Genomic DNA, 23217 nt, shown 5'->3' with positions numbered 1-23217 from the left:
CCAAAGAAAACATAAAATTAAACACTGAATTAAAATTAGAAGAATTTCTAAATTACTACACAGAACTGTGGACAGATAAATATTTTAAAAAAGACAACTGGCAAACAATGAACGAAAATGAAAAGGAAATAACTGAAGAAGAATTAGAAATCAGCCTGAAAGAAACAAGAAACAGAAAATCACCTGGAGAAGATAAGCTAGGTTCAGAACTATATAAATACGCAGGAACAAGATTCAAAGGAAGACTCTTATTATTTTTAAATAAAATTTACTCAACTGGTATCCCCCCAATAGAATGGAAAAAAGCAATTGTGATTCATATCTTTAAGAAAGGTAATAGAGATGACCCTAAAAATTATAGAAGTATCAGTATACTAAATTCCTGTTACAAAATATATAGCAGAATCTTAAATAACAAACTAATGAAATATTCCGAAAACTTTATTCTAGAGGTACAGAATGGATTTAGAAAGGGACGATCATGTATAGACCCAGCCTTTTGCCTAAAATTAATAATAGAGAAAAGAAGAAAATATAATTTGGAAACACATATTGCATTTATTGACTTTGAAAAAGCATTTGACAAAGTTAAAAGAAACATTATTTAACATATTAAAAGAAAGACAAATACCAAATAATATCCTAAAAGCTATCACAAGTATATATGAAAATAATCAAATACAAATAAGATTAAATCACGAGCTATCATATACAAGAGAGATAAACCAAGGGGTCCGACAGGAATGTCCCCTCTCAGCAACTCTTTTTAATATCTACTTAAATGAAATAATAATAAAATGGAGTAAAAATTTACACCAAGGAATTAAACTTTCACCTACAGTTAACTTAAACACTCTCCTCTTTGCAGACGACCAAATAATAATTACAAATTCTGAAGATAACTTACAGAAAGCTATTTTAAATCTAAATGAGATATCCAAAGATTATGGTATGATAATATCAACGGAAAAATCAAAAACTATGGCCTTTAAAGGACAAGATCCGGCAAGAAACAAAAATAGTAACAGATAACAAGATCTTAGAACAGGTGAATTCATTTAACTACCTAGGATGTATGATCACATATGAAAATGAAAAAGATATAAACGTAAAAATTGCAAAATATTTAAAAATAACAGGTGTAATTAACTCTATATTTAAACCAAACCTAGTTCAAAAACAAACCAGGCTAAAAGTATACAATACATTAGCCTTACCGGTCTTAATGTATGGAAGCGAAATCTGGACAATAAAACAAAAAGACAAAGATTAACAACAGCAGAAATGAAGTTTATGAGAAAAACTGTAAAGTATACCCTATTTGATCACAAAAGAAACGAAGATATTATGAAAGAATTAAACCAAGAACCAGTAATAGAAAAAATTAAAAAATATAAACATAAATGGATGGAACAGGTTCAAAGAATGAAAACAGAAAGATTACCAAAACAAGCCTTAAAGTACAAGCCATTAGGAAAAAGAAAACCAGGACGTCCTCTTAAACGATTCAATGATGACTTCTAATGCGGAACAGGCCATGCTAGGCCTAAATCCTTGATACGTATGATGATGATGATTAAAACTTGGAAAGTTGAGAAATAAGTATTTCTTTTCCCAAAAATAGTTCATTACAGGTGTACCCCAGTCATACAACATGCTAAATGCCAAACTGCTGTTGCACAGTGAATTTTGGCACAAAATGAATCAATTCCATTTTATTTTCATTTGTAGAAGCATGTAATGGTTCAATGGCATTTTTAAACTGATGATACAGTAATGTGCATCAGTTATGCAAATGAAAAATTATTAATCATTTTTGCAAAAGTTTTCAATGCAATGGAAGGTTCCCCATTTTGGCAATAAGACTGTCAAATTTACTGATAATTAGTAAACTGGTATAGCAGTTTTCACTTCGCTAGAAGTTGATCTTTGCTTTTAACTACCATAATAATAGTAGTATGAGGTAATTTAGCCTACTGGCAATCTAAGTGTTTGATACTATAGTCTTCTTCTCTTCAAGGATTAGGCATTTTCCTGTACCAGCTTCACTGGTCTTTCCATCTTGTCGCTAGTCTTTCTCTCTCGCTCTTTCCCTTTGGTCTATATCTATCCATCTCTTGTGGTAGCCGATATCTTTCCATTCTAAATAGATATTCTTTCCATTTCTCTCTATATTCCTCATCATCATCAAATTCCTGCGATGTACCCTCAAGGGGTGTACAGGATATGACAGTACTACACGAAAAAATTACATCATTACTAACTTCCTATCTACAATTTTCCTCCAAATCAGTCTGTTACTTGTCAAGACTCCAACATTATCAGATCTTATATTTCTATCGTCTAAGGCACTTTGTACCGTATCAATCCACCTATATCTTGGTCTTCCTCTGGGTCGTTTTCCTGCCAACCTGGCAGAGAACACTTGTTTTGCTAATCTTTCCTCTCCCATTCTATTTAAGTGACCATACCACCTGAGATTAGCTCTGCTAACGCATTCCTGGATGCTGACAATGTCAAGTTCTTTCCTAATATCCTCATTTTTAATATGATATTGCCATTGATGCCATCTGTTCACGCCTCTAATCTTTCTCAGGACTCTCATATCTGCGGTCTCTAGTCTTTGGTCAAGTGTTTTACTTCTGACCCAGCTCTCAGATCCATAAGTTAAAATTGGTTTGAACACAGTCTTGTATACAGCTAATTTAGTGTTCCGACTAATTTCTTTCTTATTCCATATGAATTTATTCAATTGACTTCCCACCATACCAGCTTTGCTGATTCTGTTGTCTATTTCTATATTTAGTTTACCATCTTCAGTAAAAATTGTGCCTAAGTAGCTGAAATGTTTTACTTGTTCCACAGGTTCTCCATTCACAACACAGTTGACATTTTCAATGATTCTGCCTATTTTCATTGTCTTTGTCTTTTTATTGCTGACCTTCATACCATATCTATTACAACAGCTATTCAATTTAGTCAGAGAATCTTGCAGACTTGTAGCGGATTTATTTAGAAGTATAACATCATCCGCATAAAGCAAAGAGCTGACATTAACATCTCCAATTTTGATATCAGGTTTAATACCACATTCCTTCATAATGTGATCCATATAGATAATGAATAACAGAGGGGATAATGTACATCCTTGTCTCACACCAGATTTAACATTAAACCATCTTCCTGTACTTCCTTCAATTCTAACTGCTGACTCACAACTCAAATAAAGACTAAGTATTGCTTGATATAATGCCCCATTGACACCATATAACTGCAGCGTATTGAATAGCTTCTCTCTTGGCACCTTGTCATATGCCTTTTCCAAATCGACAAAACTTAAATACAGATCTTTGTTATATTCCCATGCTTTCTCGACTATTTGTCGTAAAGTGAAGATCTGATCCTGACAGCCTCTATTTGGCCTGAATCCAGCTTGTTCTTCACCAAGCTTTTCTTCCACAATTCTTCTCAACCATTTCTCAAGTATACTTGCATAGATCTTGCCAGGAACACTCAGTAGGGAAATACCTCTGTAATTCTCACATTCAGTTTTATTTCCCTTTTTATATATGGGTACTATGAGAGCTCTACTCCAATCATCGGGAATTCGTCCCTCTGTCCAGGCTTTCTGAACTATGCAGTGCAGCCACTGTAAGACTCTTATACCACCATACTTCAGCATTTCTGGTCGAATATCATCTACTCCTGCTGCCTTTCCACATTTCAAGCCTTTGATGGCTTTTTCTACTTCAAGTATGGATATGTATTCCTGACTGCATGCCTGGTCAGTGTTTTTTATCACTGTGCTGTCATCACTGCTTGTTTCATTTAGCAGTTTTTCAAAGTAATTACTCCATACTTCAAGGATATCTTTTTCTCCTGTTTTCATTTCACCTTTATCATCTCTAATTCCTTTTACAGCACTCTTTCCTCCATTCCTAAGCTTCTTCAACAACCTCCAGAATATTTTGCCACCTTCTTGATATTTATTTTCTATATTCTTGCCAAAGTCCTCCCATGACTTTTGTTTAGCTAGTTTTACACACTGTTTAGCTCTCTTACATTTGTCTCTGTATTCTGTAAGAGTAAAAGCTGACTTATTTGCCAGGAACTTTTGATATGCTTTCTTCTTTTCCTTCACTGCCTCTTTAACTTCCTGTGTCCACCAGGGAGTTCTGATTTTTTTATCTTTGCACACAACCTCACCACATGCCTCTCTGGCAGAATCAATCAATGTTTCCTTCAGAGTTTGCCACTGAATCTCCAAGGTTTGATTCCTGTTCTCAAACTCTTTCATTTTCTTTTCAATAATATTTCTGTATTTTAGTCTACAGTTCACATCTGAGAGCTGCTCAACTTTTATTCGCTTTAAAACTTTCTTACATGTTATTCTTTTCAATATGAAATTCAATTTTATCCTGCTCAAGACTAAATAGTGATCACTTCCAATTTCAAATCCTCTGTACACTCTGGTGTCCTGCACCAGGGAGAAAACATCACTATCAACAATAACATAGTCAATGAGACTTTTCTTATTCCTAGCCTCTTCTCTCCATGTGAATTTGTGCACATTTTTATGTTGGAACATGGTGTTAGTAATAACCAGTCCATGTCCTGAGCAGAAATCCAACAGATATTTGCCATTATTATTAGCTTTGCTCTTTTCTCCAAATTTTCCCAAAATATTTTTGTATGTCTCACAATCATTTCCTACTCTACTATTTAGATCCCCAACAAGGACCAACTTTTCCTTTTTCATTGTGTCAGTCGCTTTTTCTAAAGCCTCAAAAAATTCCTCCACTTCTACCTTAGTAGAACCTTCTGTGGGACCATAGGCACAAATAAGTCTCATTGTCCAGTTCCCCATTCTCATATTTGCCCACATTACTCTACTTGAGACTGACTGCCATTCAAGAAGATTAGCCTCGTATTTTGTGTTGAATACTATGGCTACTCCTTCTTTTCCTTGATTGTTATTGCCTGAATATAACATTTTGTATTTATTGCTCAGAAAGATCTCACCAGTTTTGGTCTTTTTTGTTTCAGTCACCCCTATTATGTCGATCTGGTACTTATCTAATTCCTCAGCTAGCTCCATTTCTTTGCCATTCAGGCTTCTTACGTTGATAGTACCGATCTTTAACTCTGGTGATGTTGAGTTGGGGTTTGTTTTCAGATTTGTTCCAGTAGCTGACTTTTCGCTGTTCGCCCTGGTTCCCTGGCGAAAACAACGGGGGCCTTGTTTAACCGGGCGACGCCCCAGCCGGCATGAAATTTTGTCATGTTGTACCATCATTTTTTATTTTGGTTTAACCAATAAGAATACAATTTGGTCGGCTAAATCCCAAATTGCCAGCCCATCCTCGTTCGTTCAGTATCAAAGTAGATACCCAACAGGGTGCACCACGAGAAGGTGAGGATTGGACATTAGGTCAAAAGCCCTGGTCGGTTCTCTGCATTCCTTTAAAGGCTATGTGGAGGTCTCCTCTCAGTTATACAGCTTTGACCCTTAAGCACCCCTCTATATTCCTTGATCTTTTCATTTATGTTATAAATATCTACTTCTTTTCTAATGTCTTCATTTCTTATATGGTCCAATTTTGTACAGACAGAATTAGTATGTGGATCTGAGGCTATCTCCAGGTGCAAAGGTCAGCGAGTTACGGGGGTTTTCCTGCCGACTCAGCAATTTTCGTAGGGGGGGGGGGAGGTACCCCTGGTAGAACATCCAGGGAGCTCTATCTAAAGAAGTTCCAAGGCCATCAAGGGAGTATAAAAAAGAGGCAAGCGCTCTGCTCCTAGCTCTTTTTGGCTTAGCTCGGCTCTGCTCTGGTGTCTCGCAGTTCCAGACTTGTTCCGGTGTCGTGTCAAAGAAAGTTCCAATATCCATCCATTCCAAGGATGAGGAAATATATCCCGCTACCAAGGTTTCAACAATGATAGGAGATATGTAACAGTAGCGTCGGCCTGTTCCAGAAAGTCCCGTCGCGAAGTTCCTTAAGCAATCTCCAGGAATGCTGTATCGTCAGTGCCGTGGAATAATGTCTGTTTGCAGTTCTAACGGGAAAGAAGAAGGTTATATTCATGATCTCTAGGATCGTGAATGCTGAACTGGCTGAGAAATGTATCAAGTAAGATTAATGTAGAACTGTTATGGATTGTGAACCTTAGAGCAGGAAATGTTGATTTATAGTTGCTAGCATAATGTTAAGTTGTAAAGTCGGAAAACCGTACTTCTTAAATATTGTGAAATAATTGTATAAAGAATTCTAAGTAGTTGTTAATGTTAAAAGGTTATTGTTAAGAGTTAATGTTTAAAAGAGGCTGAATGTGAAGTTTAATTAAGCATAATTCTGATATTGGTTTAAGTCAAATTGTTTTAAAGTGTGCATGAAACTAACGTGTCTGATGTATATGTGAACGTAAATATTTGTGATTGTCTCTAAGCTAAAGGCTAGAAGTACTGATTTAAGTAAGTTGAGAACCAGACACGTGCATTGCTTTGTTACTTGGCAGAATTGATAGAGCCTGATAAATTTGATATGTGTGAAATCTTTTTTTTTTTAAACTAATTACTATGTCTTAGTATGAATAAATTGTTTTGTTTGTTAAATAACTTGCCTGATTTCAACTTACCAATGCACTTCTCATAAAAAGATAGAACCTGTGCATCTCCTTAAAGTTAAAAGTAGGCACAACTGACTATTAGTAAGGTTTCAAATGTTGCTTGACTTAGAGCTGAATTTTAGAGATATTTCCGTGTTCTGCTGAGCATTTCTCTTACATGTATAGGAAAGACTAACAATTCCTTGCACAATCTTTAATGGTGCAGTTGTTAATACAAATAAAATTTTAAAGATCAATGTTAGAGAAAGCCAGCTAGTTAGACAAAGGAATTGGCTCCAGCCAGAGGCAATTCCTAAATCTATACTACACACACATGAAAGAAGCATAGTTACGACCTTGAGAAGGGGGGGGGGATGAAATTGTCGACTAAAGGATTAAAGGTGATAACACTAGACCAAGCAACAATTACAACTCAGAGTTATGACTGTTAAATAAGTTAAATAAGATAAGAAGAAATTAAGTATAATAAGTTAAAGATAAGTAAAAGATGAAATATTGAATATTATTTGGAATAAAGTATACAATATATATTAAAAATACATAAAAATTTTATTTTTACAACAGTGTACAAAATCTTATAGTGCTGAGGTGATTTGGGTATCAAGATCTTTAACTAATGCCTGAAACACCAATCTCCTTGTAACTATCAAGTAGGAGTAAGGATAACCCAGCGAGTTTTTAATATGCACCAAAATGTAAAAACTGAAGACCAAGTTTCACTCTTCCTCTTTTGTTAATAGTGTGCTCACCTACCAAGATTTTGTTTTTTCCTTCTAAACAATACTCTTCTGTTTAACTCTAAACACTTTATAAATCTCAAATCCACTGACTTTAGAATGCTGTTCTCGCATTTGGTGTGGTAAACTTAAAACCTTCTTCAGAATACTTGATTATTCAGGAGAGTGCTATTTGTTTAACAATGATCTCACTGCACACCCCTCTCTCTCTCTCTCAATGACTAGTCACTTATGCTCTGTTGCTACATTATGTGTTTTCCATAAGCATTTCCATGGATGTTGCGCTACTGAAGTAGAACTATCATTCCCTCCACTTAAATAATTTCTAATTTTCCTTGATTCCGTACATTTCTGCTCTTTGGAACAGTCTTTCCTAATGTTTACAACCCTTGGCTCTTCAACAAACACAACAAATTCCTTTCATCTCTCTAACTACTTAATTACACACACACACACACACAGAGCACTGCTGTAACATAGATTTTGGGATCTCATGGGGGGGGGGGATGATATATAAAATTTCATAAGAAATCTTGACAAATAATGCCATTCTCATAGAAACAGCTATTTCCTGCATTTATCAGAATACATCTGAAACCCTACAGAATTTTAGATAAGAACAACTCAATGCAATGATGAAAAATAGATACAGCTATGCAAGTATCATATCAGCAGAGAGTTTTGTGTGTGTGTGTACACCACACATTCATGGGTGGGATTCTAAATAAAAGACATGATGATTTACTTGGAATATGCATCAAAATTCTTGAATAGAGGTTTATATTAATTGGAGTAGTGTGGACAAATTTCAAACAGAAAACTGGAACAAGAGACTGATTTGTGCCTATTATCCCACAGAAGATATTTATAAGAGATCAGATAAAGAATTTTTCTAAACATTAGAGAGAGAGCAGTTAAAACAATGATAAATGAAAAAAAAAAAAAAAAAAAAAAAAAAAATTCTTGTTAGAAACTCAACAACAGAATAGGAAATTAATCCAAACAGAAAATGTTTAAAGTCAACTTGGAAAAAGTCATAGCGTTAAATAATAACATATAATCTAGATTTCTGCTTGGAACACAGATTACTCATTATTAAAACGTCTCAAAATAAAAATGTGCATAAATTCACATGCAAAGAGCACAACACAAGGAGTCATTATGTTATTGTTGATAGTGATATCTTTACAATGATTCAGCACTAGAGTATATAGTGATTCTGAAACAAAGCAGGCTCCCATACAGTGTTAAGCAAGACTAAAATATCACAATGAAAACAAAACGGTAATGATTGTACAAAATCATAAAAATGTAAATTTCATTATCATAATAACTGTAATAACAAATAACCTAGTGGGATGAATGGATTGCGTATTTGCTCTCCAACCAGAAGTTGTGAATTCAAATCCCACAACTTGTTGGTATAGATGTTTGCAAGTCTTTATGTGACACTTTTGTTGCTTGGAATGAGACTGCCATTTTGCTTACTGGAGCTCATGTGGCTTAAAAAGTATGTTTGGTCTCTGGAAAAGGGCACCTATCACATGCTGCTATCAGGTAACCAAAAAAAAAATGTTTATGTGGTTTCTGGTAAAGTTCGCTGCAATGACTTCTTTTATTTTGTAGTGGTTTGCAGAGGAACATTTTTATGTGCATCATAAGGCACAGATACACATCAGTCAATCAGTGCACCCTAACTTGGTGTGTACTCTTTTTCTGTGACTTTAGGCCCTTTTAAAAGGTCAGTTGAAACTGGTGTAATTCTGGCTTGTTTGCTTTATGAATTCAAACTTAGTTCGAAGGCTTCAGAAGCGTCCCGTAAGATATGTGTGGCATTTGGAAAAGATGCGGTAGCAGAATGCACTGTGCAGAAATGGTTTAAAAAAATTGTTTCTGGTGATGAATCACTTGAAGATGCACCATTTTCAGGAAGACCTTTTATTACTGATAATGAAGAATTATGTGCAGATGTTGAAATTAATTTAAGATTAACATGTCAAGAACTTCTACAAATGTTTAGCATGAATGGTGAAACAATTAGTCTACACTAGCATCAACTGGGAAAATCATGCAAGGTAAGTAAATTGGTCCCACATGAATTATTATTATTAACTGACTTCCATGGAGTCAGAGACTCATCGTGGGAGGTACACTATTGCCATTATCATACGTCTCCTTGAACTTATTGACTGTTTGGGTGCTAACAACCACCTCTTGCAATCCATTCCCCTCAATCACCACTCTCTCTCTCTCTCTCTCTCTCTCTCTCTAAGTAAAGAACTTAGTCTATACATCCTTACTAACCATGATAACTTCTAAGTGTGACTCCTTATTTTTTCCCTACTACCCATCCATTAAAAAATTATTTTGTGTCAATCTTACAGAATTCCTTCTATCATTTCCCTTCTCCTCTTCCTATCAGCTAAACCTCTGCAACACCCCCCCCCCTTCAATCTATCTTCACAGGGAACATTCCACTGACATGTCACAAGCTCATTCACTCGTCTCTGAATATTCTCTACACCACCTCCTGGTTTCCTAGAAATGCAGATGACTAAATCTGTGCACAGTGGTCAACATGTGGCCAATCTTAGCCTTATAAAAAGATATAATAATCTTCCTATCTTTAGTTGTCAATGTGTTCTTCAACATCCAAGTAATCCTCTAAGCTATTCTGCCAACTCTTGCAATATATCCTCTGAATTGCAAATCCAGATGACAATAAACTTCAAAGGCTATCAATTTGTTCTTTACTTCTTTCATGTCATAAAAACGAGCCATTTTTGGATTACTTGCTCACTTGCAATAAAAACTGGATCTTGTACTCCAACAGGAAGCAAACTTATCATTGGCTGTCACTAAACAATCTGGTATCGCACACTACAAAGGCACTGCTTCATCCCTAGAAGATTATGCTTTGTGTGTGGTGGACTGGAGCCAGTATTGTCCACTATGAGTTTCTCGTTGCAAGTCAAACAATTATGGCCAAGATTTACTCAATGCAACTCTAGCGTATGAAGGATGTGTTACTTCAGAAACAGCCAAGACTAGTTAATCAGAAGAAAGTGCTATTCTTACAGGACAACACAAAACCTCATACTGCAAAACTTACCAGTGAGAAGATTTGTGCTTTAGGATAGGAGATGTGATCTCATCCTGCATATTCTCCTGATATTTCTCCAAGCAATTATCACCTTTTTTGGGTGTAGACAATATCATGCGAAATAGACAGTTCCACAACAAAGCAGAGATTGCTAGGTTTATTACTTCTAGAGACAAAACGTTTTATAAAAGCAGAATTTACAAACTTGTATCTTGTTGGAAAAGAGTTGAAGATTGTGAAGGTGCTAATTTTAATGAATAAAACATTTTACGAAATACAAAAACATTTTCTGCATTCATTTAATTTTTTATTATAAAAAACCCCACAAATGTTTTTGATTACCTGATAAATGTGCAATAGATACCACCTATTGTAAGTGGTATTCAAATCTCACACACACACACACACACACACACACACACACACACACACACACACACACACACACACACACACACACACAGGTTAGCAGGCTATTATAACTGCTGATATAGAATTAAGTTGTAAAATTATTTTTTGAGTGTCAATATTTCTATCATTTTCATAAGAATTATGTCCATGGCAAATTCATGGTATTCAAAGAGCTATCTAAAATGCTTAAATATGCAAGTATAATAATATTACACAACTATGCTTCATAATTTCAAAAGACTGAACAATATCCAAGATGAGTGGCATAGCACTCCAGTATGAATCTAGAAAAAAGGAAATGATACAATTCAGAGTTACAAGAAAAATATTTCCCTACTGATCAGTGCAAAATGTTCCCACTGATCATTTGCCATCCTAGTTGACTAAGTGGTTAATGTATCCAACCTCCAACCAACAATCCCACCAAGAGCATAAATTTTTGTAACAGTCTTAAGGTGGTCGATGAATTTCTTCAACTAGTGTGAACCCATAATCACCTCACTTACTGGAGGCCTGAATGGATTGAAAAAGTTCCATGTTTGGTCTCTGGACAGGGTTTCTAGACAAAATAATTAAAAACACACAGAAAAAAATAAAATATTGTAGACATAGGTTTCTTTGGTTAAGCAATTATGCAGATAGTTTTTTGGTATTAAGACCACATAGTAATATAGAGAGTTTATTAAAAATAAACAATTAAAAAACCTGACAAGTTTCATGCATTGTGAGACTTACATCATCGGGAGTAATGGTACATATGTTTCAAACAACAAAAGCTTATTGATGATTAATTACATACATTAAAATGTTTTTTATATCTTCACAACTGTTAAATAATTGAGAAACCAGAATACAAATGATATATTTGTTACTGTATGCGTGTTGGAACATTGTTGTTGTGGTTCACGCATGCTATAACCTAGGTACATGGCAGTTAAACTTTTGATGAAGGCAGACCACACCTGATGTAAAATCAAAGCTTGATTTTTATTGCACTATGTAGGGATTCTAAGCATTTGTGCAGCTTCTTTAAATTTTCTTGTGAAATAGTTATCAATATAATAACTGTTGTCAGAGTACTTGATGGCCAGTAGTGGCTGTGTGGAATGCCAAACCTGATTTCTGCTCCCTTCTTTTTTTGACGTCTTTTACATGTTCAGACATGCTGATCTCTCCTGACCTTCCTGGCTTGCATAACAAATGCCACAAGAGCAATGAATCTCATGGGTGCTTGGTTTTTTCATGGGGTGATGTGGCGGTTTTGGCAGATGTAGGAATCTTGATATTTTTTGTAAAGGTAGAAAAGCCACTTTTATGTTGTACTCGCAGAGCAACATAGCCACTTTGTCCGTGACATTTTTGATATACTGCAGAGTGATTGCATTCTTCAAATCTTGTAGGTTAATTAGTGTAATTCTTCATTTCTTTTAATCGGTGTACTAGATATATTGTATGCCCTGTACATAAGTTTTATGTAAAACTTTTATGTACCATTATCCCATTATCCCTGAAGATGCAAGTCTTACGACGCACAAAACGTGTCAGGTTTTTTAATTGTTTATTTTTAATAAACTTTCTATATTACTATGTTGTCTCAATACCAAAAACTATCTACAAAATAAAATATTAGTTTATCATCATCATACGTATCAAGGATTTAGGCCTAGTATGGCCTGTTCCGGCCTTAGAAGTCATCGTTGAATCGTTTAAGAGGACGTCCTGGTTTTCTTTTTCCTAATGGCTTGTACTTTAAGGCTTGTTTTGGTAATCTTTCTGTTTTCATTCTTTGAACATGTTCCATCCATCTATGTTTATATTTTTAAATTTTTTTTTTTTTTTTTTCAATTACTGGTTCTTGGTTTAATTCTTTCATAATATCTTCGTTTCTTTTGTGATCAAATAGGGTATACTTTGCAGTTTTTCTCATAAACTTCATTTCTGCTATTGTTAATCTTTGTCTTTTTGTTTTATTGTCCAGATTTCGCTTCCATACATTAAGACCGGTAGGGCTAATGTATTGTATACTTTTAGCCTGGTTTGTTTTTGAACTAGGTTTGGTTTAAATATAGAGTTAATTACTCCTGTTATTTTTAAATATTTTGCAATTTTTATGTTTATATCTTTTTCATTTTCATAAGTGATCATACATCCTAGGTAGTTAAATGAATTCACCTGTTCTAAGATCTTGTTATCTAATACTATTTTAGTTCTTGCTGTTATTAGTTATTAATAATATTAATATTTATATATATAAATATATATATAATTATTATTATAAATATATTATAAATATATATATATATATATTTATATAAATATATTAATATTAATAATAATATTAATTTATATGTTGTATAAATGTACCTAGCGTAGCCCTAAATTTTGTTACGACTGGAACAGTGCATAAACCTTTAATCTATCAGTAAATAGTTTACAGCTTTTAGCACATACAAACCGCACGTCTTCTCTCTTCCATCATCTATGTGGATGATAATGAGGCCGAATGAACTCTTTCCACTTCTGTCTGTCCCTGAAGAGTCAGAACAATTCTGTCCAGTTTGGTGTCGCTTGTTGTGATTTGATTATACAAACAATTTTGGTTAAACAGATTTGGTTATACAAACCGCATGTATAATGTGCATATAGCAGCACTCAATGTTTGAAATCCCCCTTTTGCCTTCATGCATGCCCTGAAGTCTATGAGGCCATGCATCGAAGACAACACAACAGTCAAAGGAAATGCTGCCACTACTCACTCCAACTCTACCTTCAGGCTGGCGATGCTGGGGTGTTGTTTCTTGCAGTCTGCTCTCTCAAGCTCTGATCACAATTTGAAGTCCAACAGATTTAGATCGGGACTTTCAGATGACCAATCAGATGGTGATATATGGTCCTCACTTTGTGTGCAGGGGCCGAGTCCTGTTGGAAGGTCCACTGTCTGCCACGAAACAAGGTGTTATTCAGGGCGCCATACTACAGGTTCAGCGCGGTGTTTTGATACACTTTGGCAGAGGTTTTGACCGCTTTCTCACAAAAATGTAACTTAGATTACCTTCTGATTTGTCACCTCCCCCCAAAAAAACTGCAGAGTGATGATCTCTCTGAATTCTGGGCACTATAGCACGTGCTGTGTGACCATCCAGGGAATATGGGAATATAATTGATCATTTTGGCAGTTAAACAACTTCAATGGTGAAAATCTTCTCATCTATAAAGTGGATATCTGTGTCTGTTGTTTGCTGTTGGAGAAGTTACTTTGATTTTATCACCCTCTGCCGCGTAAGTTGTGGTGTTAAGAAGTGTCCAGTAGAACAACGATAGGCTCTCACGATGTGCTACACAGACTCACATAAATAAATAAATAAAATACAAGGAAAGAATAACAAGGAGACAGTGCTATACAAATATTAAATGATTAATGGTGTGATAATAAAATTGTGCTTGCTTGAAATGAGGATTAAAGATATGAATAATGTTACAAAGAATTGAGTAATTGTTACAAAGTGAAAGAATTCACAGGGCAGATTTGAAAGGTGATAAGTGATATGAAAGATAACTGGAAGAAGCAAAAAGAAGAGGGAGAGATATGTATGATCTGTGCAAATTGAGAAGAGATGGCATAGTAAATGAATCAAATGCAAAGAACTGCAGTTTTAAGATGAATCTTTCACTAAAAGGACTAGGAGTTTGTGTCTGGAGAAAATGTAGATCAGTAAAAGAATGGATGAGCAGAATTAGGGAAATCAGAACTATAATATTGTCACGAAGTTAATATGTGCAAGCATCCTTTAGGCAAGTCAGTGTGGATTCAAGAAAGTCAAGTCAAGGCAAGTCAAGAAAGTTCAACGTAGTTCCTCAGTCTCAAATCTGTACAAAAATCACTGAAAGATGCACACACACAAGGGTTTGAAAAATTTTGTGCTGGCTCACAAGTCAGGAAAATATATCACTAATCAGATAGTCAACCATAGTTGTCTGATATATCAATCTCATGTTTGCTCATGCACCTGATCAATTTACAAGTTAAAAAGTTTAAAAATTGCATGTATTAACAAAGGTAATTTTTATCCTGTTTAACTACCAATACTGAAGCCAATATGTTGGACTACTTTATATATATTAGTGTAGTCAGGCTCAACAAATTATGCAAACTCCTACTCAGCACAAAAAATGTACACCCAAGACCCTCACATTTTTTTTTTTTTTAATGTCTTAATAAGTCAGTAAGTTCCATAAACTGATCACTGGTGCTGCATCTGTGTTCTTTAAAGTTAAGATTTTGTTTTAATTTTTATTAAATAAAAAATATTATATTTTGTCTAGTCTACAGCTACTTGCCATGGGCAATTTGCCAAACCCTGAGTGTAGTTATTAGTCTATGAGGCATGAAGAAAATAAACTCATACTTTTATCAGTTACACATGACCATTTTTATCATTTATTTACTAATGATACATAATCATTTACACAAATGGTTACAGTTCTAACAGTACAGTTTGCATCACTTCTATGTAAAAAAAAAAAGTCAATTTCTTCTGGACTATGATAAAATGTTGATAAAAACATTCAAAATCAACACAAAACACAAAATAAAATAAAACATTAGATCTACATACATATTTAACTACACTAATGGTTTTTCTGAATTCTGATTGAAAACGGCGGGTGGAAATTGATGGTGATGTCATTAAACTGCAGCAACTCAGTACACATTAGAAAAGCATTTCTATTACATTTCTGGAATCAATATAAGAAATTATACATTTTGGGAAAATAAAAAACAAAATCTGCAATACTCCTTTCTCATCTTTCCAAGTTTTTATGGCCACTATTACTGGTTCCAATTTTACATATTCCATACATACAAAATAAGCGAATTACAGCAATGTTTCGATTAGCGCGTCTAATGCATTCTTTAAAACAGGTGCATTAATCAAAAACACACTAATTGAATATAATAACCTATGGGAAAAGGTATAATTTGTTCCTCAAATTTCTTTTTTGAACCTTAATTTTTTTTATAAGAGAATTAAGGTATGTCTCAGGGCATAGTTAAAGGAAAACCATGAAGCTGAAAGACAATAAAACATATTCAGAATATAAATTTTATTATTCTACTTCTTAACAAAGAACTGAGCTAACGTAGCTTGGCAGGCATTTTGTTTCTTTTTTTTCATACAACCGATGGTATGGCCCCCATTGCTCTTCTACTCTTCTGCAAATTTTATTGCTTCTCTCTTCATCAGGGTCAGCCTTCAAGCATTGCCGCTTAAAAACTTCGACTGTACGAAAAATATTTTCAAATTGTTTCTGTGAAATCTCTTTTGGCGGACTATCAGTGATTAAATTTTCTTCATATTCTTCAGGATCTTCCTGCTGTGCATCTAAAATTAGCAGGTCGGAATCACTCAATTCTTCAGAATGAGATTTAATTAACATTATCATTGAAAGGAAGAAAGAAATGAAGGACATACGAATTGGTCACCAACATGCGAAATCACGTGCTTTATTGATAAAATTCCCCAACTGTTACACAAGCAAAATAGTTACCACTTTAAAAAACTACAATGATCATAAAAGAAGTTAATTTTCCGACGTGTAATAATAAACAACTCATCCCAGAAGACGGATTGATTACCCTATTATCGGAATGGATTCTCCTTTTTTGTGACATGTGCAGAAGTGTCAAAGAGTCTCGAATCTGTGGGCGTACTATAGCAGATGACAAATTTTGAAGTCAAAAATTTGTAACATAGTATACATAGTACATGGAAGTAGTGTAGTATGCTATTAAAAGTAACTTTGTAAAATGTTTTAAATCGGTAACTAAATTATTTCATTCTAGTGAGTGATTTTTTAAAATAGTTAGCCATAAAAATATATAGATCACTAATATAAATAAGTAATTAAATGAATAAAACAGTGTAATGAATAGCTGGTTGTTTTGTGTTATACCTGAGTGCTGTTTAAATATTTTTATGAAGGCTGCATATCTATCTTATTGAGCACATTCCATTATTAAAAAATCAGTTACAATCAGCAAGACAATTACACAAAACCTAACAGTTAGTAATGACTACAAAAACGAAACTTGGAATGAACTGGCACTATCTCAATGAATAGGCATGATACGTGAAGTAAACATACAAAATAGTTATGCTATAAACATGCCACAGAATTGGCAATATATAAACAGAACCAATAATTTAAAAAAATTACTCTGTACAAGGTAATTGTGAGCCCAAGGCAATTGATATATGTACTAATGACTGAAGAATTAGAAATGAAGGATGGTTTGACATTGGCTAATCAAAAATTACTGGCTTTAACAAGATTTGGTTATTTGGCTTTGTCCCTTAAGTGACCCCATTATTATCAAAACTTTAAAAAATTTAAATATCCATTCTTTTAAACAATCAAGATTTTTGAATGATATGCTACCATACGAACAAGAAGACTTCAAAGCAAGGTTTTCTTTCTACCAAGAGATCATATCCACATTATTACCCAATTAATAGAAACAGATACCATCCCAGCAAAATATCACACTTGTTTGAATACCAGATCTTTGTTTTACTAATTATGTATTTAGTGCCTTCTTGCTAGTGGTATTGGACTTTCATCCACCAAAACCAGAGAAGGTTGTATTCATTACAGTCATAATTAGAGTGGTTTCAGTATCTTTCCACCACTCTAGCTATCACTTGTACCTTAATTGGTTGCCATCTTGTTTCTTGAGTACTGACATTGTCTGCATGTTTTTCAGGTTGTAATCAACTCTTACAGGAACAGGTCTTTTGTTCCTGTGGCAGGGTTGACAGTCTCTTATGAAGCTATGGCCTTAAGAGAGAAGAAGACAGGAAAGATGAAGTGAGTGGTCTGTCCTGAAGGAGACTGGGGGGTTGAATAATTATAGATCATATAAGATTTTCCTATTTGATTTTACTTTTAAGGGACTCTCTCCAGTTTTGGGGGACAGTTTCCCAAAAGTGGATTCTGGCAACTCAGTGGACTAGACAGTTTTGTCTTTTTTAATTTGTTTGGTGTTTTTCCTTACTGTTAATGTTTTTGCCTATGTTATATAATTTTATTTTAAGTTATTTTAATTTATTTTTATATATTTAGTTTTTATTTTGATTTTTTATTAATTTTTTAATTATTTAATTAAATTTATTTAATAATTATTTAATCATTAATTTTGGTTAAGGGATAATGATAACTAGCTTTTCTTCTCTCCATCTAGAGAGTTGCTCAGAAGTTGGTTATTTGGGAATTTTGAATAATTATTTTCATTCCCATACCTCTGCATTAACATTGGTTATTAGGTGTATATCAGAGGCTTGGGGAAAACACTTCTCTGAAGTGATAGAGATATTGGTGTGCTTGTTAGCCTGGTTAACATATGCTCTGGTGGCATTATTTAAGAGTATAGTACCATAGGCTTTAAGTAAATAATGAACCTAAGAGGTTGATTAAACCTGAGCATGGGGGCAGGCTAACATAAAGATCTGTTTAGGATTAAATTATAATCAAGTGTAAAAGTGAGAATTTTTGGGGATAACAAAAAATAAAAAATAAAAATAATAATAGTAAAAAAATGAAATAAATAAAATAAATAAAAATAAGTAAAAAAAAATGAGGGTTGTTGTGGCCATTTTGTTTACTTTTCTTGGAATCGATCATGGGAGTTTCAGAATGATGCTGCCTTCAGCAAAATATCACACTATAAAGAAAATAAAGATAATAGAAAAATCACACTAGAAAACTAAGAGACTCCACTAAAAAAAAAAAAAACTAAGTTCTCCCAGTTGCATATTTGAGTGCAACTGGGAGAACGACAGAACATTGCACATCAGTTGGAAAAGACCTAAAGTTCTATTTTCATTGTGACAAGGGGAATCTTTATTTGGGCTTTTTTCAAGTGAAGGCAAGTTAGCTCATATGGAAGGAGATTTTTTTTTTTTTTTACCAGTAACTCATGTTTTCCATCCCACATACCAAAGAAATGCTTAACAGCAGATGCAATTTACAGACAAAAAATGCTATTAGTGGGTGGTAGATAATGTTGTGTAAATGGTGGATAGTGGCATTTTGTGTCCATAGGAGATTAAATAATGTAAATATTGGTTTGTGTTGAATGTCCTCCTGCAATGAGTCCCTGGATCCACTTCAAGGTGAATGAAATAGTAATGAAATAGTAATAATAAAGCATTTTAGCAACATAAAGATTGTCAGTTTACCTATACGATTAAAAAGAAAACTATGTACATTATTTCAGTGTTTTACCTATAAAAGTGAGACGGGTGCAATAAAAAACAGGTTGTGAATAGCCCCCCAAAGATCCTTAGAGAAAAGAATGATCCATGGAACAAAAAAGAGAAATACAATAAAACCCCGAAGTTATGTGGTAGGTAGGACCAACAAAAAACTCGCAAGTCGAATTCGTGTAACTCGGGATATAATTTTGCACGTAATTTATATATACAAACATACAATTTGTACCAAAGGTTTACAAAAACACCTATTTTTTTAAGAAATATAATCATAATTGTAGTTTTTCGTACATAAAAAAAAGAAAGTTATTTCGATGTCGATGGTTTCATAAAATCTAATAGATTCGTCTGACGGCATGTCTTTTTCTTGTCACACAAAATTTCTTCATAGCAAGCTAATGATTTTTTATTCCTTGCCTTGTGGCTACAATTTGTTCCTCGTTAGAATCTATGTCCTCCAAAATCTGTAAACCTTTCTTTTATGATTATTCTTACTGTGGATTCCTGTAGATCGAACTTCTTTGCTAGCTCACAAATTTTCATTCCGCCTTCAAAATCCTTAATAATGTTGAGTTTTGTTTCCAAAGTCAATGTTTTTCTTTTCTTGCTAGGGGTAGAAGAATCGGACTTGCTTCTTTTGGATGACATTATTATTTTTTATGTGATAAAATTTTTATCAAGAACATAACATTAAACAATCGCAAGGTTTGCAGACTATAAAAATTGTGTATGAATGGAGACCGCATGAAACACGTCAGTGCTTATCTACAGCATGTGCGACACTGGCGAATGCAGCCAGCACCTGAAAGATACGACTAGTGGTGAGGCATGAAGAAGGACGGGAATACGTACATATAAGAAACCGCGTAACTCCGGATTCGCGTAAGTCGGGGTATGACTGTACTAATACAATTATAAATAACAGAATTAGAAAGATGACTGGATTCTAAAGGATACTGTAAAATATTGTAAAGCACATAAATGATGATTGGATGACCATGCAAGCAGATGAAAGGTGGACAATATTAAGCACTGAATGAATGCCATAAGAAGGGATGAAAAGGTCACCAAAGAACAAGATGGAGGGATACTCTACAAAAGTTTGACATAAGATGAATATTAGCTAAGAACAGAGACAACTAAAAATTTATGAGGGAGGCCTACATGCAGCAATGAATGAAAAGAGGCCAGTGAAGAAATACAAGCCACTGACTGAATGTACACTATTAACCTCTCTACCAGCTGAGGTGGATGAAATAGTGAGACCAACTTGCACTTCTTATCCATATTATTCAATAGGTGTTACAAAATAGTATCCAGATTTATCTGGACATATATATACGTCCTGGCAAGTTGGTGGTAGTGATGGGGGGGGGGTAACAGTACATCAGAAAGAACACTCAGTTTGCAATGCTTCTATTTACATTGCTCCAGAATAACACTGGCTCAGGTGTAAAGAGAAAAAAAATTATAAAAAATGAAAAAATACAGGAATTTTTTCTTAAGGAAAAACTGAAAAATTCTGCATAAATTCATTAAACATTTGGGAAATTTTTCACTTTTTTTCTTCTTTCATCCCTTAGTCACCTGACTTACTGATCAGATCCCCAAACCCCAAAGCACATTTGGGGTTTCTCTATGTGGTAGGTAGATGGTTAAATGAGAGCTGGCAGGCATTGCCTGCCTGCCAGCTCTCATTTAACCATGCAAACGAGTTGAATAGTTGTTACAGCTGTGATTTTTATTTGCATTAACATAAGCAAATTAAACTTTACTGCCTGGTGTGACACCACAGATCCCCCCCCTCCCACACACACACACACTTATTAGAGGCCTGATTAAGTTCCATGTTTGTGTATGTATGACACACACACGTGCATAAATGGGAGGAAAAATAATTAACTAACCCACAGTACACTGATATACAATAAGTTTACAACCTTTAATGGGCAGGAATCACATAAAAATAATAATAATAAATTGTGTATAAGGTGTATTCATTAAATAAAATAAGTAGTGAAAGCCCAGTGAACATGGTGAAAAAAAAAAAAAAAAAAAATCCATAAGGTGAAGGAGAAAAAAATTTAAGTTATAACAAGAACAGAGGCTAGAATATAGTGTTCCATAGGACAGAAAAGTATTTCAGGGAGAAACTTTTGCAGGCTGAAAACATATCCCATGCCCATTGTGTGCATATGTTTTATTTATTTATTTTTACAGTGCTTTTATTTATATTAGTTACCTCCAGGGAATCTAAGTTGTGCAAACTGATGCCTCCCTGTACTTTGCACTCTCCGAAAAAAAAAAAAACTTATAAATATAAAAAGCTTAGTATTCTTATGGAATACTATTTAAATAAGTTAAATAATATTTCACCTTATATAAACCTTCCAGTTTCCTCTAATTAATTGTGACAGTGAAATAGCATCCCTCCATAGGAATGATGCAGAAATTATCTACTCATCACCTAAACCAAAAATAAGCATTTGGAATATTATTATTATTACGTGACACCTCCAAGGAGTCCAAAGACTCATCAAGGGAGGGCACTCTAATCTACAACTCTGTTTCTGCCATTTAATCCAACTACACAGAACTGCTACTACCATCATCTACACACAATGCTATCTATTGTCTACCACCCACCACTAGTATATTTTGACTGCAAATTTAATGTATTCTCAAGATGATTTTCCTGTCCAGTATGAATAAAATCCAGGTTTCCAGGAGGAAGCATCCCACTCATCCATATGAGATCAGCTAACTCACCTTCAATTGAAAAAAAACCCATAGAAAGATTACTCTAGTCATGACAAGAATCGTCAGACCTTTTCCAACTGAAGGGCAAAATGCACTGTCGTTTTTCCAATTGCACTACAGAGATTTAATATCACCAAACACTGGAATCACAAGAAAATCTTACTGTTATATTGACAATTTGTGAAACATTTTATGTTCAGATTACTCAAACAAGTGCTTGTTGCATTTGGCTTTGAGTTTTATTTAATTGACAAACAAGATGGGTAATGCACTGAGATTTCTTGTTAGTTAAATGCTTATCAACTGTCAGAGAAATTTTTTAGATTATCTCACTGTAAAATGCTTCAAGAATTATCAAAATTAGATGTAAGTTAGCATGCTAAGTTTTTTTCTGGATTTTAAACTTCAAGTAGATTTACTGCAGAGTGCATATGCATAAAACCATTAATGCTTAGACTAAAATTTATATCTGCCTTTTCATTCAGATCAGGAATTCTTGTGGGATGTATTTGAGTAATGTAATAATACATATTCATTAAATTTAAAAAACAAAACCTTGTTTTTTTTAAAAAAAAAATTTAATTAAATGTGTTGCATACTAAATAATTAATTTTTTTTTCCCAGTTAAGAATTGTTCAATTCTGCAAATATCAGAAAAATGAAAGAAAACAAAGCATTATAAATAAATAATGAAATCAATTGTGTCATGGCAATTATCAGAAATGTTAATTTCACTTTGTAGACAAGTTTTCAAAGTAAAATTAATGGAGAAAAGCCAGAAGTCAATAGGATTAATACAATAATCAATATATTCTTCAGAGATCACATGGTTTTCAGATTATGAAGAATTATAAAATGCTCATTAAAGATTAGACCACTGGCGCTCAAAAAAGGATATAAATGAAACCATCATTCCTATACGAGAATAAATATAAATCACTTTTCCTGAAATTATTTTTGGCCTCGAAGCACCTGAACAAGCATAATAACTCTCATATTTCAAACAAAAGTGCATAATTTTAAAAATATTAACCCAGACATTTTTTTTTTTTTTTTTTTTTTTTTTTTTGCAAAAGGCACTAGAAAACACCTGTTAAATTTGCATCCGTTGTGTGGGTATTGTTCCTAAAGTTATTAAAATTTAGCCAGAACAGAAGAGTTTATGTACATAAAAACTTTTGACTGGCTGAATTTCAATAACATTAATTATGGCAGTAACACTGAGCGTCTAATGTACCCACAAGATAAAGATTCAAATCTTTTCATGGATATGGGCAAAGATGTTTGCAAAAGACTTTGGGAGAGG

At 33.9% G+C, this 23217-nt stretch overlaps 1 protein-coding gene across 1 annotated transcript in view; it reads right to left on the bottom strand.

Annotated features, from left to right (window-relative positions):
* The window catches only part of LOC150109271 (uncharacterized), a 226877-nt gene that overhangs the window by 158119 nt on the left and 45541 nt on the right, over positions 1-23217 (bottom strand). The window lies entirely within an intron of this gene.

The sequence above is a fragment of the Typopeltis vanoorti genome, chromosome 2 (genome assembly GCF_054136105.1).
Source record: "Typopeltis vanoorti isolate ZY-2024b chromosome 2, IOZ_Tvanoo_1.0, whole genome shotgun sequence".
NCBI lineage: Eukaryota > Metazoa > Arthropoda > Arachnida > Uropygi > Thelyphonidae > Typopeltis > Typopeltis vanoorti.
Note: the sequence above shows the minus strand (reverse complement) of the source record. Positions and strands in the feature narration are given on the sequence as shown.